We start from the raw sequence: 18,027 nt of genomic DNA, 5'->3' as shown, positions 1-18,027 counted from the left end.
TCGAGGCAACTTTTGGTATCAATTTTTTTCCCAAAGTTGTACTATAAAAGGTTCCTGAGATATGCCCAAGAGCCATTCTTATTGGGACACCCGGTACATAATGGTTATAAAGCTAAATATATATGTAAAGTTAGTTAAAATTTATAATAGTGTCAATAATGTTTAATACATAAAGGTTGAAAATAAAATAAATTAAATAACAAAATAACAATTTTGCCGAAAATCTACAAAGGGACGAAGGTGTGGCAACATCTCATCTTCACATAAGGAGTAAAAGCATGTAGTTTATTTAGAGCTTTTGAGGCAATTCGTATGTGACCATTTTAGCGACAGGTAAGAAACCCTTCTTCGGGAGCCATTTCATATGCGCCCATCTAATCGCCCTAAACATCCATCCTTGGATATAGGCCTCCTCTTCCTCCTTCCATGCCTCTCTATCTTGGGCAATTTGAATCCATTTTGACCCAGTGTGTTTCTTCAGGTCATCTGACCATCGCATCTGTGGCCTTTCTCTTTTTCATTTGTGGTTACACGGTCTCCAATGTATAATCATCTTAGTCCATCTTTCATCCTTCTGCCGTAGGGTGTGTTCGGCGAATCCATTTAAGCTTTGCTACTTTGCTGGAGAAAGATAAGTAGCCATAATCATGTATACAGGGTGAGGCAGATAAAGGTTTAATTAGAAATATCTCGAGAGCTAAAAGTAACTGAATCATGAAAATTGTAATTAAGGGCTTTTGAAGAGTGGACTATTTAATGAAAATATTTTGATCTATGTTCTTTTTTCATATGTTCTGTTTTTCATGTCCATGTTCTTGTCCATGTTCTTTTTTCATGTCCTTTTTTATATGCAACTTTCACCACCATAATAGAGGCACACTGCTGAACATTTGAGGTCTGCTTTTCGGCAACCACATGCACTTCCAGTTTACATTGCATCTGCAAAAGATGAATTTAATAAGCTCGGGGGTACTAGAGGCTTGGAAGTTTGAATTGGTATCCAAAATTTTCCATGCTTTTTCCAGCCCCAATCTTTTGGATAACAATGTTTACCGAGCCATAACTGAATCTGGTGATACACTCGGAGTCTGTGGAAACGGGCTGCATCTTGTGTTGGAGGAAGTGAGAAGAGATTAAATGCATTTTTTGTCACTGTTTTAGCGAATCGTTTGTATCTCAGGGTTTCCAGAGAATCGTCTTTATTTGCGCAATTTAAAGAGACGAAAAACGTTCGCTGACAATAGTGAGTAAAGCTGGCTAGACTTTCACACTGACAAATAGTTTTCCCCAGAGGTTTCTTACAAATAAAATAACCACCACTCATGATGCGCGCTTACAAAAAAATGCTTATCTAATCACAAAGATATAAATTTTACCCACAAGACTCTCAATAATATCGATACATCAGTATCAGACTGCACCAACTCAAAATTTTTCAATATTGAGATAAGTATGAGGAAATGGTTAAAATATGTTTATTTATCAGTTTCAAATTACACCACCTCAAAATTCCAACTCCATTGTAAAAATTTTGACTTGTCAACATGCAGAATCGAATATTTTTTTTACAACGTCGTAGTTTCATACCGCATCACTTTGAGTTAGTGCATAATGAAACTTGATCGGTAGAACTGTTGTCAGCTACTAACTCAAAATGGTCTGTGAAAGCTGCTTGCACTGACCGTTGCTAAATTAAATGTTCGAAACAATTCAGTGATACAGACAGAGAAGAACTGTTAAGTAACTACTGGGGTCTTGGTGATTTAAATAGGCAGCGAGATTTTATAGTTAACAAAGTAATGCCGGTTAAGCCAAAATATCAATATAAGAAAGAAGGGAGTCATAGAACCGAAAATATAGCTTATTACTTTGAGATGAGAAATGAAAAAATTAGAGTATGTAAAGTTTTCTTTATGAACACTTTAAACATTTCTAATAGGATAATAATGAAAAAGCATGCACAGCAATTAAAAAAAAACAGAGCTAGGGTTTGTACAGAATGACAATCGCGAAGAAAAAAAAAAGGTGGGCGACCAAGGGTGCTAGATGATGAAAAAGAATTCGTGAGGTCCCACATCAAATCTTTTCCAGTAATTGACTCTCATTATTGCGGAGCAAGAAAAAACAAATCTCTAAAGTTAGCCACCGTGTACAGACTGTACCAAGAAAAATGTAGAGGAGAACTGAAAATTCCCGTAAAACTACATTATTCCACCAAGATTTTCAACAGGGAATTTAATATTGCCTTTTTTCAGCCAAAAAAGACTATAGTGTTGTAAAAAGTATTACAACAACTTAAGTAGGATGCACATATCAGAGAAAAAAAATCAGATTCGGTTAGAGAAGGAGTTGGATATCAAGGATTCAAAGGAAGATGACAGTACTGTAGTTTGTTGCTCTCATCTCCAAGTTGTATTATCACTACCAAATGGAGATCGGAGTGATTTTCTTTTTACATGAGAACGCCTATCATGTTACAACGTCACTATATTTGATATTTCTCACAAACATAGCTATAGTTTTTTGTGGCACGAACGTATCGCAAGCAGAGTTGTTAATGAAATAAGTACGTGTCTTTGACAGTATCTAAAGAACCATGGGGACCTCAATATGAGCACATATTTTACTCCGATAATTGCCTGGACCAAAACAAAAACAAGTCCATTGCTTGCTTGATTTTATATTGCTGTCAAAACTTAGCAATAAAAAGCATAACCCACAAATGCTTAGTAGTTGGACATACTCAAAATTATAATTTCATAAATATTCGATAAAACAGAACGAGCGTGGCTGATGAAGAACAGAACCATCTCTCATCTTCTCCAATAAACCTCCTGGAGTGCCACTACTTAAAAAATGTTATTCGTTGTCGCTCTGCTTCTCGGGTGCAATACCCAGATTTCACTTTGAGTTTTTCCAGATCTTACCAACTTCTTCCACAGCTGCCGCTGCTGAAGAAAGTGACAAATCAGAATTATTTTGATTTTATTATATTTTTTCATAACAAGGAAACAATAATGATTTTATAAGAAAAAAAAATACTTAAGTAATTTTATTTGATTTCCATACAAATACCCTATACAAAAGGCACTAACTGTTAAAAAATCATGTGTCGACAGTTTCATAGTGCACCAACTCAAAAAAAATCTGAATCCTTTAAAAAAAATTTAATCAAAAATTATCATATAAAAGAACCATAAAATAAACATCTAATTCCAAAATTTTGTTCTATTTGAAAAACAAATGGACCATTTACAACAGATTAAAAATATTTGCTCCCAGAAAAAATAAGTTAAAGTTGATTTGTGAAGAACTATGTTTTTTAAGTTGGTACACTCTGATACTGATCTATCGATATTATCTATAAAACTCAAAATACTTTTCACGATTTTTAATACCGCTGCACGTAGCCAAATAGGTAGCACAACTGTAAGAATAAGTTAAGTAGAGGGGAACCGACTGCTATGCCATCTAGGATAAATTATTATATTAAAAGTAATAGCAGGCAGATATTCAGTTCGGTAGGGAAGAAGAATGACGTAACTGCAAATGTTGTCAATTCCTCTTTATTGCGTAATTAACTTCTAAAATACTATGTACAAAAACGACCGAACTGTAAAAAAGTGCTGAGCAACCATAGGGTAGTTGCGTCGTTACTGAAATACGCGTTAGACCTTGTTTCAGATGCATAATGACGCAACTGCAGATAGGGTTGAAAATGGGGCGATTAAATTAAGATAACGAAATTCGAACCAACATCGATGAAAATAAAAGCCATCGTTGTCAAAAAACAAACACCATACCGACACTCCTGGACGATTGCTCTTCACTTAATCCCTATTTTAAATATTTAAAAATGTTTTTTTGCTCTTCTGAAGAATTTTGCATTTGCGTTTGCGTCATTCTTCTTCTGGACCGGCGAATTTGTCCTCAAACAACTTCTTGGACCTTCTCTATAATATAGAGTTCTTAAAGTTAAACTTAGGGCGCTAAGTTTTATAGTGGGAGAAAGGTCAAAAATAGATTAATAATAGCATAGGAATGATCATAATAAATTGTATGAAATAAAGATATATAGGCTACATTCCATGTCAAATCACTCAGGCAAAAAATTTTGGATCTCCGATTTGTCTAAAAATTGGTATATAGCTTCTGCGGAAGATATTTAAGGTCAAAAAATCTTCTTCTTCTTTTTTTCTCAAAATGTTATTTTATGCGATTTTACAGTGATTTGGTGTTTATTTAAACAAATTTGCATTTTCTGCCGTAAAGTATCAATGAAAAACATAATATTTTAATAGAAAGGACTCAAAAATGTCATTATATGGCATTATAACAAGTTATTTTGAATCAAAACAAGTTTTTGATCAAATTTTATAGTGTAAAAAACGTTAAAATACCGTTTTTTACATTTTCCTCCATTCCCAAAATACATCATCATCGACTTGGCTGAAAATTTGCCCACAGATAGCCAAAAGATAGGACTTTAAGTGGTTAGAAGGATTTGAATTATATTACAATACCAAAAAAGTTACCTGCAGTAATATCAGACTCAAAAGTATATATTAGTCCAGTCGGGATAGAATTTGACCTTGAATGCCGAGCTGCCCAAAATTTTATTTTTCTGATCTTTAGGGGAGTCAATAGTAGCCTAAGTTTAAAATCACGAATGAATTCCTCCGTTACGTTAGCCGCCATCTTGATTTTAAAGGAGAACCTGTTTTGCTCAATATCTCCGCCATTTTTAACTTTTCGACAAAAATGGTAGGAACTGAAATTGTTCCAAATAAATCGTATTTACAATTATTACAATTTCTTTTTAACAATTTTTGTCGTGAGGTCGATATTTTCGAGTTAATTGTACTTACAGTAGACGCCTATATTTTTGACTATAATATTGCATGTAACTTTTTTGGTATTGTAATATAATTCAAATCCTTCTCACCACTTAAAGTCCTATGTTTTGTCTATCTGTGGGCAAATTTTCAGCCAAATCGATTATGATATATTTTGGGACTGGAGAAAAATGTAAATGTGTATTTTAACGTTTTCTACACTATAAAATTTGATCAAAAGCTTATTTTGAATCAAAGTAACTTGTTATAATGCCATATAATGACATTTTTGAGTCCCTTCTATTAAAATATTATGTTTTCCATTGATACTTTACGATAGAAAATGCAAATTTGTATAAATAAACACCAAATCACTGTAAAATCGCATAAAATAACATTTTGAGAAAAAAAGCAGAATAAGATTTTTTGACCTTAAATATCTTATTTTTACGTCCCGCAGAAGCTATACACCAATTTTCAGACAAATCGGATGTCCAAAATTTTTTTTGCTCCAAAATTGAGTGATTTGAAATGGAATGACCCATAGATAGAAAAGTAAGCCTAACGTTTTGTTTTTATTGTATCCCTATGAGCATTCGAGAATCTGGTCAAGTTTGGAGAGCTGTAAAACCTAAATAAATAAATAGAATTAAACAACTTTATAGTGGAAATTGTTCGATGAAAAACCCTCTACAAAATTGCTATAACGTTATTTTATTGTAAAATGAACTGAAAAAGAGTTATAACCTCAAAAAAACTTGTTAAAAAATTTTTACACATTTTTGTTTATATCTTTTTTGTTGGTCACTTGACGATAAAAAGTAATAGAAACAAAATTGTAGAAAATTTAATTTTTTTCATTTTATATTTTATTAGAGTTTATGTAAGGTTGGCACTTTACGAGATATAGTGCGAAACCCCTTTGCACCCCTTTTCCAAGATGGCGGCCGGAGGACAAGGTTGGCGACCCCAAAAACTTGAACTTAAGCTTCTACTGATCCCCCCTACACATTAAAAAATAAAATTGACTCCTCTAACAAATGCAAGCTATGGCCTAAAAAATGTAACATTTCAATGGACTATAAATCTACTATAGACTGCGTTTAAATACTGAATTATTCAAACGAGCGAATTTTGCCAGTTTCTTTTGATCGCAACAAATAGAGCTTCCTTTATCAACTCATCCTCAGTCGAGGTAACCCTAATTCACCGTAATTGATTTGGGTCTGTTCTTGGAAAACCTTGTAAGGATCCATCAGAAAAGGAAAATTTGCATGATATCGGCGGCGGTTATAAACGAAATGACAAAACCGGACATAACCGGACATTAAATGTTAACCCATTTAACGTAGGGTTTCGTGACGTACACTTTTTGAATTACAATCTACGAACACGCAAATTCAAATTGAAACGTCTTTAATTGTCTGTCTAGATATCCCAGACGTTATTTCGAAAATGATATTCGACTTGAAGTTGTTCTTTGTTCATAGGGAATGGGTTTTCAATTGCTATACAAATTATTGTGTATTTCATTTGTTATCCTTAATGGATTTAGGTACGCTTCTCGTGAGAATCATAATACCAAGAAGTAATAGAACTTAGCGCTATAACTTCTTATGTATGTATTATAGAGTAATCTTGCTATCAAATAGTATTTAAGACTAAATAATTATAAACGATATAATTAATTGTAGCTTTAGATATTTAGATTTGTCGTAGTGTAACATTTTTTGTTTAATTTTATCAAAGAAACATCCTCGCGAAGTCGCGAAGGGTATTAGGGGCATAACGATTACAGTGGATGCGATTAACATAGTTACCTACATGATTAAATTTTATACATCACTAGTAGTTCAGAAAAAATAAGGAAAAAAATCTTGTTGGTGACACAACCCCCTCCAGGCCGAAACCAAATTTTTTGAGTATAGTCTAAGAGCTAGAGCCGAAAAATCATCGTCATAAGTAATATGGAGTTTGGCTTGTGAAATGTGTCTATTGTATATTGATAATTATGACCCCTTTCAGGCTGACACCTCAGTGGATACAGGAACTAGCAATAAGGGATGAACGGGGAAAGTTAGTGTAGTCTTTAAGTTTTCACCTCCTATTTTGTTAAACCTTCATCGATTTGTATGAAAATTGGTGACTAGTTATAGCATACCCCAAGAAATAAAAATGATTTGGTGCCAACTAGCACTTCTACCCTGGGGTGGATGCCACCCCTTCTCGGGGGTGAAAACTATTTTATTAAAAATAACCCCACAAATCGATAGAGGGCCAAATTATAAGTAAAATTTGTTATATAATGTTATTAAAATAAATCAATACTTTTGAGTTATTAAAGATAAAAAATTTGTCTGTTTAAGAGCACATGCGTGAAGTTACGGATGATAAAAAGAACATATCAATTAATTGTATGTTACTAAAATATTATTTTTATATTAGATATTTCGATATTATAAATTCAGCAAAAGTGTATTCGAATATGTCAAATGTACCCATTATTGGACACCCCCAGTTTCTGGACATATTCAGTTTATATTGATAGACAAAATTCAATTAAATATCGAGATAATATGTAATATAAAAATAATATTTTACTAACATACAATTAGTTAATATGTTCTTTTTATCATCCCTAACTTCACGCATATGCTCTTAAATAGACAAATCTTTGATCTTTAATAACTAAAGACCGGATTATATGTTCCTGTTTTGACTGAAATACAGTAGGAAAAATGAAAGAATACCCATGAACCAACATATAAAACACGCTGTATTTTCCTGTCACCGTGTCATACAAAAAATTGGCCAGCGCAAGTATGTACATGTAATAATTATTATTACATGTACTTGCGCTGGGCAATTTTCTTTGTGACACGGTGACAGGAAAATACGGCGTGTTTTATATGTTGGTTCATGGGTATTCTTTCATTTTTCCGACTGTATGTGCATATATATGTCTGAAATATGAGTAAAATATGTTGAAAATATTCCCTAAAAGTTTAAAATATGTTCCAAATAAGTGGAATATGTGAAAAACATTTTAAAGTAACAAGAAAATGTGCATTCAAAATGTATAAAAGTTTTATTAAATAACGGTAAGTACATATATTGACAAAATTAACCTATATATACGAATGTATACCTATCTAGTACCTATTACTATTACTTACGTTTCTACATTTTATTCCTTCTTATAAAAACAATTCACAATCAAATGTTTTTAAATATTTTCAATAGTAAAATTATGTCGCCTATCCTTTAGTAGTAATTTGTATGTTAAAAATCTTTGTTCAACATCAACTCTGATGTGATTGGTGTAAATTTTATAACATTAACAATCTCCGCATTTAAATTGGTATTAACATCAAAATTGCCACAAATAATTTGGTTTGCTTCCTGTAATAATAATTTTAAATCACTATTTTTCTGTAAAGTTTCAATCCATTTTTTATTTATTGATTATCCAATTTTTCCAGAAACTTCTTCAGCGTTTCCCTTAAATTTCTGAATTAAATTAAGGGACTCTTGTAGTGGAAACGATTCAGTTTCAAAATTGAGGATGGTTTTATAAACAAATTCATAATTCGATTTAATAAAACAAAGCTCATTGTGCAGTGATCTGTTTTCTAAAATTGATTTGCATTTTGAAATCGCGCCAATATTTGTTTCTTCAAAACATAAAGTTAGTTCTTTTATAGGAAGAAAATGTTCCGCATAAAAACAGGCCGCTTTTAAATATGTTCCCCAACTTGTGATTATAGGCTCCGGTGGCAAAGGAGTATTTGGTAATTTTTCTTTATATATCTGAATCCTTAAAGGCGATTTTAAAAATATTTTCTTCACGTTGCTAATTAAACCATTAATGTAGGAAATGAATTTCGAATTTCTTCCGCCACTCTGTCTAAACCATGCGCCAAACACGTCACATGAATTAAATTGGGATATAAAACTTTTAGTTGTTGGCCAGATTTGACCATGTATGACGCAGCATCGGAAACCATAAGCAAGATTTTGTTAGCAGGAACAATGTCGGGAAGGAAAAAGTTTATGAATGCATCATTTATAAACGTAACCATTGTTACATGGTTAACTGTGTCAAGCTGTTTACAGTCAAAAATATATCAAAATATGCCAAAATATGTTAAAAATGTGCCAAAATATGTCAAACAGTCGAAAATATATTCAAACCATCCAAATATGTTAAAAAAACGAAAATATTCTAAATATGTAAAATTAAATTAGTGTCAAACGCCTTTAATTATCATAATTCGTCCACATCCTGAAGCGTTTGATTGTATCTTTGATGGTTATCGATATGCAAAAAATATATAATCCGGTCTTTATTAATAACTGAAAAAGTATTGGTTTATTTTAATAACATGATAAAACAAATTTTACTTAAAATTTGTCCCTCTATCGATTTGTGGGGTTATTTTTAATAAAATTGTTTTCACCCGCAGGAAGGGGTGGTATTCACCACCAGGGTAAAAGTGCAAGTTGGCACCAAATCAGTTTTAGATCTTGATGTATGCTCTAACTAAACTAGTCCCAATTTTCATGCAAATCTATGAAGGTTTAACAAAATAGGAGGTGAAAACCTTTAATGACTGCACTAACTTTCCCCTTTCATCCCTTATTGCTACTTCCTGTATCCACTGAGATGTCAGCCTGAAAGGGGTCATAATTGTCAATATACAATGGACACCTGTCACATAAAAACTCCATATTACTTATGACGATGATTTTTCGGCTCTAGGTCTCCGTCTAGTAGTATGGACATCTATAATAATAACCTATACGTTTCTTGCAGCCGATTTTGATGATATGCATAGTTATAAACAAATGAAGATCAAAAAACGGTAAATTTTCGCTTTTTTCGTTTACTAACAAAAAGTTAAGTATTTTAAACAAATTTGGGAATAAGAAACTCATAAATCGTATAAAAAACTTCAAAATGGTGTTCGCTGAATATGTCTACCCTTCTTTGTTGCTTAGAAAATTGCAAAATAAATCATAAATTTTGAGTTTTTAGTGACGTCAATCTAAAGGAGTTTATTATAAATGTATATGAAAATAACATTGTTGTTTTTGTAAGAGCGCCTACCTTTGGATCGAAAGGTCCGAATGGTCGTGAGTTCGAATCTCGCCAGGGTCAGAAATTTTTCGTTTATTATAAATTAATAAATGAAAATAGTTTCTGTCCTTGTGGGATCGGTACTCACCGGAGGGACCGCAGACGTTCGGATACAATTAGCGTCTCTTTTCAAAGACAATGACGTCGACTTTGCAAAGTAACAAGACACTAACTCAACACACACACTACACATGACACTAGGTACCTAACTGCAAAAATTCACCGTACCTACCATGCCAATGGCCATTAGTTGTCGAGGCATTAGCTAAATAAAAAAAAAACATTGTTGTTTTTAGTATTTTTTTTTACAATTTCATCACATTTTCTTACCTGTTAAACCTTCCTTGTATTTCTACAAATATTTCAGAATTGAAATGAGCTAAATTGGTTCAGTTTTTTTGAAGCAGTTACAAAAAAGATACAAAAAAATAAAATGACGTTTATTAAACGTCATTTAATGTTTAAATATCGACAAATGTCCAAGACAGATTGCGTGACTTGTCACATTAGGCTTTTAAAAGATTAGATTTTACCCGAATACATTTTCTTTAGAAATACCTCACTTTTCATAATTTCTTGCAAATTTCTGCAAACAGAAGTATCAATTAATTAGTCTTAATTCAATTAAAATTTGAAATAATATTCCTCTTAATCGCGTTTGACATTTACAATTAAACGACTGAAGAGTACTTTTCTCAGATAATTAAATGAATAATTCTTATTATAAAAGTATTCCCTTCAAACCAAAACAAATGGATCTTTAATTCATTAATTTAGGGTTGAAAATTGAGATTAAATATAAGGAAAGGGACTAAAATAAAAGCTTTCAAATTCGGCAACTTCCAACTGAGACATAAAAAAATTTAATATAAAGATAGTGTTCCGCTGTGTTAAGATCTCACCAAAATATTACTGTCAGTATTAAAAGTATCTTTTTCTTCTCCACTATAGAGAGAGTGATGTTGATTATAGTTACTTTCGAGTATTCGTTACAAATCGTTACTTTTGTATAAAGTAATCATTTACAGTATTCCTTACTTTGATTACTATGATTACTTTTTTTACTTTTGTATTTGAGTACCGGTAATCATATCGAGAATTGTATTTCTCAGTAGATAGGAATTTTGTATAAAGTAATCATTTACAGTATTCGTTACCTTGATTACTATTATTACTTTTGTATTTGAGTACCGGTAATCATATCGAGAATCGTATTTCTCAGTAGGTAGGTATTTTGTATAAAGTAATCATATACAGTAATCATATACAGTTAAGATCTCACCAAAATATTACTGTCAGTATTAAAAGTACCTTTTTCTTCTCCACTATAGAGATAGTGATGTCGATTATAGTTACTTTTGAGTATTAGTTACAAATCGTTACTTTTGTATAAAGGAATCATTTACAGTATTCGTTACTTTGAATATTATGATTACTTTTTTTACTTTTGTATTTGAGTACCGGTAATCATATCGAGAATTGTATTTCTCAGTAGATAGTTATTTGGTATAAAGTAATCATTTACAGTATTGGTTACTTTGATTACTATGATTACTTTTGATACTTTTGTATTTGAGTACCGGTAATCATATTTTGAATCGTATTTCTCAGAATTCTCAGTATTCTCTATTTTGTATAGGTATTCCGATATAACAACGACTTTCACCGATCTGTTTAAGGGATAAAGATGATTTGATCCCTATGATTACTTTTGTATTTGAGTACCGGTAATCATATCGAGAATCGTATTTCTCAGTAGGTAGGTTTGTATAGGTATTCCAATATAACAACGACCTTCACCATTCTGTTTAAGGGGTAAAAATGATTTGATTACTATGATTACTTTTGTTACTTTTGCATTTGAGTACCGGTAATAATATCTAGAATCGTATTTCTCAGTAGGTAGGTATTTTGTATAGGTATTCCGATATGATAACGACCTTCACGAAGTACGAAGTAATCAGAGTAATCAAAGTAATCAAAGTAGATACAATAGTCGTTACTCGTACTATTACGATTGGTACGAAGTAATCAGAGTAATCAAAGTAATCAAAGTAGATATAATAGTCGTTACTGGCTCTAATACGATTGGTATGAAGTGACGAAGTAATCAGAGTAATCAAAGTAATCAAAGTAGATACAATAGTCGTTACTAGCTCTGATACGATTGTTACGAAATAACAAAGTAATCAGAGTAATTAAAGTAACGATTTGCCTGTCTCTATGGTAATCGTTACTTTCGGTATTCGTAAGTAACGAGAACTTTGTAACGAATAGTTACATTTTCAACATCACTATATAGAGATTAGGCTTTGCCTATTTCTTTTTTACAAGAGTATTATGACAAATCTTTTTCGTGGTCTTCCTAATTCTGTTGTATCTTTTGGTATACAACTGAGTATTTTTTGGATCATCTTCAGTCAGTCTTCTGTGTCCAAATTTATATATAGGATTTCCCTAATGTCTTTCAATACCGACCAAGTAAAGACCATTTCATTCTTCTTTGGGCCACTTTGAGTTTGGTTGCTGCAGTCTCATCTTTGGCTTTTATAACTCTTCGTGAGTCTTTGTCACGTTTACTATTGTCTTTCATTGATTCCGGTCCTATGCTACTATTTCCCATGGTTTCACTTCCATCTTGAACCAGTAGAACGTCGACACCAAGTTCTCTGCACATATTAGAAAATAGGTCTTCTTTATCTGCTGATAGTCCTTCAATATATATTGAGGTCGTCATATAAAATGGCCTTGATAAAGACCGTTTTGATTCTGATTGCATATGTGTTGTTGGTGCTCCATACGAACAGAACAAATAAAGAACTTTGGACTAAAAACCATAGAGTGGCTCATAATAATGATGAATTGCTGCATCCGTACATTACAAATTCCTAAAATCTGGAGGAAAGCTAGAGTGGTAGCTCTCTTAAAACCAGGGAAGGATCCGGCGGATACAAATAGTTTTAGACCTGTCTCTCTCTCTCTTGTGCCACCTTTTTAAGGCCTTTAAAAGAATGATACTAAACCGGATCGCAGAATATGTGGAGACTAAAATTGTTCCAGAACAAGCACGATTCAGACCAGGAAAGTGCTGCTGTAGTCAAATTCTTAATCTCACCCAACATATTGAAGATGGTTTTGAACGGAAGGAAATAACAGGAGTAGCGTTCATAGACCTAACTGCCGCCTATGGCACAGTATCAACGGCTACTCGCAAAACTCTACGAAGCTACAAAGGATTTCCGACTAACAAGGTAGTGAAATGTCTCCTCCAGAATAGACGCTTCTACGTAACGCTCCAGTCCAAAAACAGTCGGTTGAGGGACCAAAAAAATGGGCTACCATAGGGGAGTGTCCTCGCGCCGATTCTATACAACATATACACCAACGACCAACCAATACACCAACAAACAAGGCAATTTATTTACGCTGATGATACAGCTGTGGCAGCTCAGGGAAGAACCTTCAATGAAGTCGAAGTGAAACTGAAACCCAATCCCACAAAAACCCAGGTATGTGCTTTTCACCTGAGAAACAAGCATGCCCGAAGGCCGCTGGAGGTGGAATGGCATGGTCAGATGCTGGAACACAACGAGACGCCAAAATACCTTGGCGTCCATCTGGATATAACTCTGTCTTACCGATATCACTTTCAAGATGGCAAGAAGAAAGTAAGTGCCAGAAATAATATCATCCGCAAGCTAACTAATACAAAGTGGGGAGCACAACCACACACTCTCCGCACTTCTGCCTTGGCATTATGTTTTTCGGCCGCGGAATTTGGAGCACCAGTATGGGCAAACTCTATTCACGCAAATAACGTCGACGTGGCTCTAAATGAAACGGTTCGTATAATATCGGGTTGCCTGAAACCGACACCTATCGAAGAGGTATACCCCATAGCTGGGATTGCTACACCACCTATCAGGAGGAAGGTCACGTCAGAGGTAGAACGTAAAAAGCAGGAGACGGACCGAAGACACCCCTTATATGACCACCAAACTCAGCCAAGCAGACTAAGATCTCGGAAAAACTTCCTGAAAACATCAAGATCCATCCCCGAAGCGCCAGACACGCGCCGAATACACCTATGGAAAGCGTCAGCTACCGCGACACATTTTCCTCCCTCAGAGGAAATGGCTGCTGGACACAATTTACCGTAACCGACTTGGAAAGCGCTAAACAGACTAAGAACCGGCGTTTCACGTTGTGCTAGTAACCTAAAAAAATGGAGATACCAGGAGGACGATACCTGCGACTGTGGCGCGGTTCAGACCAGCCGGCATTTACTATCATGCACAGAGATGAGAGAGACCTGCACAGATGAAGACTTAATTATAGCAAATAACAGGGCCATCCATGTGGCCAACCATTGGAAATACAGAATTTAAAGTTGTTGGTGTTCTGGACACGGAAAGTAAGTAAGTACTTCCATCTTCTCCAGATCTTCTCTGACTGCATCTTTCCATCTTTTTCTAGTCCGTCCTGCCGATCTTCTACCGTCTGGTCTTTCACAAAACACATTGCTAATCAGGATCTGCCGTTTCTGAGGTCTGGGTTAAGGAAAGAGTTTCGGCGCAGTAAGTCATGATTGGAAGCACACATTGGTGGAACGTCTTCATTTTCAAATGTTTGGAATTGTGCTCTTGAAGATGTCTGATAGAGCTCAATATGCGGCCCATGCTAAAGTGATTCTTCCTAGCAGTTCAGCGGTTTAGTTGAATATTTGGTATATGAGTTTGAAAATTTAAAGATCTTTAGGAACATGTCTAGTGTGTAAGACATCAAACTAATGGCTCAGTGATTTAGAGCTTTAAGGCCATCGGTACATAATTCGCAAATATTTTAAGGCTATCCCTACTTTTTCTGTCTTTACACGGCAAATTACGTGTAGTAAAATTCACACTGGTATGGATATGTAAACATTACTAGAATGTCATTCTACTTGACAATGTCATCATTAACTTTAAAAGTATGGCTTTTGAATGTTCTTGGATAACTGTTATTTGTATAATTGCAAATTAATAATTCAGTTAATAAATTTGATAATTTTTTCACTTACTGTGTATTCAGTGATTGTAATAATTTATATGTACAACAAAACCTAATACTCAATCGACAAAAGAGGAAGAGTGTTAGAGTGATTTTTTAATAATATATTGTTACTATGGAACACTTACAATTTTGAACATCTTTAACAGAAAAATACTTGGATCACAGAATATATCCTGATGTATTCTCTGCTTGGATCTTCCATAAATAATAAACAATAAATAACTTTTTATTAAGTTCACGTCTTAAATCAATTATTTATCAAATACACTATCAATACTATTTAATTAACAACTAAAAATATTTCCGATGCCATGTCAAATATCTAAAACTGTCACTGTCTTGTCATCATATTCTATTTGATTCAGTGCGTTGTATGACAAAGATAGCGAATGTTCGATTTGGAAAATATCACCACGGACATGGTGTCCATTTTTTTCGAATCCTGAAAAGACTAATTAATATTTTTAAAAAATTTTAACGCAGAATGAAAGACTAAATTATTATCGAGGGCCGAAAGTCCCTTAGAATAAATAAATAGTTTCTTTTGAATGGGATATTTGAAATTAAAAATCACGCTACATTTTTTCTTAGTTTTTCACCCTTGTAATTTATTAAAATAAACATTATAGAAGTTTTCAGGGACTTTTGGCCCTCGGTAAGAACGTAATCTTTCATTCTGCGTTTAAATTTTTCAAAGATACTTATTAGTTTTCTCAGGATTCCAAAAAAAATGAATCCCCATTTGAATAGCATTGCAGCCGTGCCCATATACGTACTCATCCCGTTAATAAAGAATTAATAAAACTTTAATAATGTCAATACACAAATAAACTCATTTTTTCTAATTTTTTTAACAACAAATTAACAATAAGCATTTAAGGTGAGAAATTTAACCTATTACTTCCGGTTTTAGAGTTTCAACCGGAACTACCGTTGAGTTGCCATAAAGCGATTATACAGGGTGTCCCGAAAAGATTGGTCATAAATTATACCACACATTCTGGGGTCAAAAATAGTTCGATTGAACCTAACTTACCTTAGTACAAATATGCCCATAAAAAAAGTTACAGCCCTTTGAAGTTACAAAATGAAAATCGATTTTTTTCAATATATCGAAAACTATTAGAGATTTTTTATTGAAAATGGACGTGTATCATTCTCATGGCAGGAACATCTTAAAACAAAATTATAGTGAAATATGTCCACCCCATAAAAAATTAATGGGGATTTTGTTCCCTTAAACCCCCCCAAACTTTTGTGTACGTTCCAATTAATTCATTATTGTGGTACCATTAGTTAAACACAACGTTTTTAAAACTTTTTTGCCTCTTAGTATTTTTTCGATAAGTCAGTTTTTATCGAGATGCGGCTTCTTTTTCACTATAATTACGTAAAAATTTTATGGGGGTTTTGATCCTTTAAACCCCCCAAATGTTTGTCTACGTTCCAATTAAACTATTATTGTGGTACCATTAGTTAAACACAGTGTTTTTAAAACTTTTGCCTCTTAGTCTTTTTTCCATAAGTCATATTTTATCGAGAGGTAGCTTTTTTTTCAAAATATTCCTAAAAATGTAAATTATAAATAAATTTTTAGATTATTAACAGGTCTCTATAATCGTACTTAACCATATACAAATATGTGGTGGATTCGACAAATATTTAAAATATCTCGATAAACAGTGGCTTATCGAAAAAGTAATAAGAGGCAAAAAAGTTTTAAAAACATTGTGTTTAACTAATGGTGCCACAATAATAAATTAATTGGAACGTACAGAAAAGTTTGGGGGGGTTTAAGGGAACAAAACCCCCATAAAATTTTTATGAGGTGCACAAATTTCACTTAATTTTTTTTTTTAAATGTTGCTGCCATAAAAATGCCACATGTCCATTTTTAGTAAAAAATCTCTGAGAGTTTTCGATATATGAAAAAAAATCGATTTTCATTTTGTAACTTCAAAGGGCTGTAACTTTTTTTGTGTGCACTATTGTATATAGGTAGGTGAGGTTCAATCAACTTATTTTTTACCCAACAATCTGTGGTATAATTTATGACCAATCTTTTCGGGACACCCTGTATATTATTCGAAGCGTCTTATCAAGACGAAACCAATTTCGGTTTCATGCCTGTCTGCCCGTCTGTCTATCTGTCCCCGAATATAACTCCTACTAGTCGGAGAGATAGAAGCGGATTTTGTGCGTGATAAGTAATATGGAAAAACTATACGGGGATATGTTGAATTAGTTGTGTACATGACTTTCACCAACGGCCGGAAACCAGAGTTGGGGCCGAGGGTAGTTATAAGGGGTCAAAGTCGCGGATTTTATTATTTTTTTTATGACGATCACGATCGAGATAGTGCATCAAAATTTGGGAATAAGTAGGTCATGACGTAACTAAGTAAAATCTGTAGGGGAGGAACGCTGCGTGGCCGACAAAGGGGTGGGGGTAGGGGTGAATATAAAAAATATAAAGGGTTTTTTGCGACGTTCTTGATTGAGATAGTGGACCAAATTTGGGAATAAGTAGATCATGATATTACTAAGCAAAATGCTCAGAGCCGGAAACCAGAGTTGGGGATGAGGGTAGTTATAAGGGGTCAAAGTCGCCGTTTTTATTATTTTTTTTGTGACGCTCATGATCGAGAGAGTGCACCAAAATTTGGGAATAAGTAGGTCATGACATAATTAAGTAAAATCTCCAGGGGTGGCACTCTGCGTGGCCGACAAAGGGGTGGGGCAAGAGTGAATACAAAAAATATAAGGGGTTGTTTTGCGACGTTCGTGATTGACAGAGTGCACCAAAATTTGGGAATAAGTAGACCATGACATAACTAAGTAAAATCCTCAGAGCCAGAAACCAGAGTTGGGCATGAGGGTAGTTATATGGGGTCAAAATCGCCGTTTCTATTATTTTTTTTGTGACGCTCATGATCGAGATAGTGCACCAAAATTTGGGAATAAGTAGGTCATGAGGTAACTAAGTACAATCTCCAGGGA

This window comes from Diabrotica virgifera, chromosome 9, assembly GCF_917563875.1.
Source record: "Diabrotica virgifera virgifera chromosome 9, PGI_DIABVI_V3a".
NCBI lineage: Eukaryota > Metazoa > Arthropoda > Insecta > Coleoptera > Chrysomelidae > Diabrotica > Diabrotica virgifera.
This window is presented reverse-complemented; position numbering follows the sequence as displayed.